This window comes from Sinocyclocheilus grahami, unplaced genomic scaffold (genome assembly GCF_001515645.1).
Source record: "Sinocyclocheilus grahami isolate Dianchi unplaced genomic scaffold, SAMN03320097.WGS_v1.1 scaffold1024.1, whole genome shotgun sequence".
NCBI lineage: Eukaryota > Metazoa > Chordata > Actinopteri > Cypriniformes > Cyprinidae > Sinocyclocheilus > Sinocyclocheilus grahami.
In genome coordinates this window covers 7225-8548 of record NW_015506203.1, presented here as the reverse complement: position 1 = coordinate 8548, position 1324 = coordinate 7225, and the positions used below count along the sequence as shown (strand labels likewise).

General features: G+C 31.9%; 1 long non-coding RNA gene across 1 annotated transcript in view; it reads right to left on the bottom strand.

Annotated features, from left to right (window-relative positions):
* The window catches only part of LOC107565751 (uncharacterized), a 1573-nt gene extending 826 nt beyond the window's left edge, over positions 1-747 (bottom strand). The window contains exons 1-2 of the long non-coding RNA XR_001606415.1: positions 597-747; positions 412-524 (exon numbers count right to left, since the gene is read on the bottom strand). This is a non-coding gene — a long non-coding RNA (uncharacterized lncRNA). The remainder of the gene's footprint in view (positions 1-411; positions 525-596) is intronic.
* Positions 748-1324: the final 577 nt, after the last annotated feature.

The following is a 1324-nucleotide window of genomic DNA, read 5'->3' as shown; positions in this document are numbered from 1 at the left end:
ATATTTATTTAGCATCAATTTTAATATAAAACATTTTTTTTCCCATGCAAAGAAGTAATTTTTTGCATGGCAAGTGTTTTGTACTGTTATTTTAATTTAAATGAACTGTTTATTTGTATAGTGCTTTTAATAATATATACCATTTCACAGAAATTATTTATTAATAAATTAGCTATTATAGCATTCATTAATATTCCGAAATAGCTTTTATCTTAATTAAACATCCTAAGATTAGTTTTTGGCCACACCTTAACTGAAAAGAAATCCATGCTGTACGTATATTTTGCATAAATTTTAATGCTAAATATTTTTTTATCCCTATGCAAAGGAGTTATTTAGTGTTTTGTTGAAGTTGCATTGCATGATTTGTATTTATTGTTTTACTGTGTTTATTGTATTTATGGTCTGTACCTGTGTGGTGGCTCCGTTAGACGGCAGCGCCGGAGGAACCTGCTCTTTCTCTTTAGGATTCGGCGACTGACGATTCCTGACGATGTACTCATAAGTGCTGATGCCCTGAGACACTGAGACACGACACGAGTGAACGGAAGCGGCTATCTGTCTATAAAAGTGGATAACGCTGGGCTCAAACTCACGTAAGTAAATGTGGAAGCACAGTAAGTGGCAGAGCAGCAAGAGAGCAGCCAGAGCCAGCAGGACTGTGATGAAGGCCAGACCCAGCAGACCAATGGAGCTCGTCTCTAAAGGAGCCGCCGGCAAGAAAACCAGCCACGAGCCGTTGCCTTGCACAGCTGCCAGAGAAATTACCAATGAGAAAATAGAACTATACCCTGAGAAAACATCTAATCCTTACACAGTAGCTTTGGCTTGATTTCCTGTACAAATATCCAAACATTCTAAAATCAAGACAGATTCACTTGGAAAGCAAAATTATGTTTTCCTAAAAAAAAAAGAATTAAATGAAGCCAATGGGGTAAGAAAAATACACTTAAAGCAATAGCAGATATTTTTCTGTTTTTAGCTCAAATTTATAACAAAAATAAAGCTAAATAGAAATATTTTTTAAAATGACAAAGCACATAAACTTTGTAAAATATGAAAAGTTTTAAACAAATTAAACTAAAAATATAAAAAAAGCTAATTCAAAATATTAATATATACTGTAATAGTATGTAAACAATACTAAAATAACACTGGATTTTAGATATTTACTCTTGTTTTTGGAAAAATGTATTAAAATTAAGTTAATTTGTGCTTTAAAAAAAAAATCTGTCAATGGGGTAAGAACAATAAACTTCAATTTAAACCAATAGAAGATGTAGCAGATTGTCTTGTTTTTAACTGAAATAAATATAATTAAACC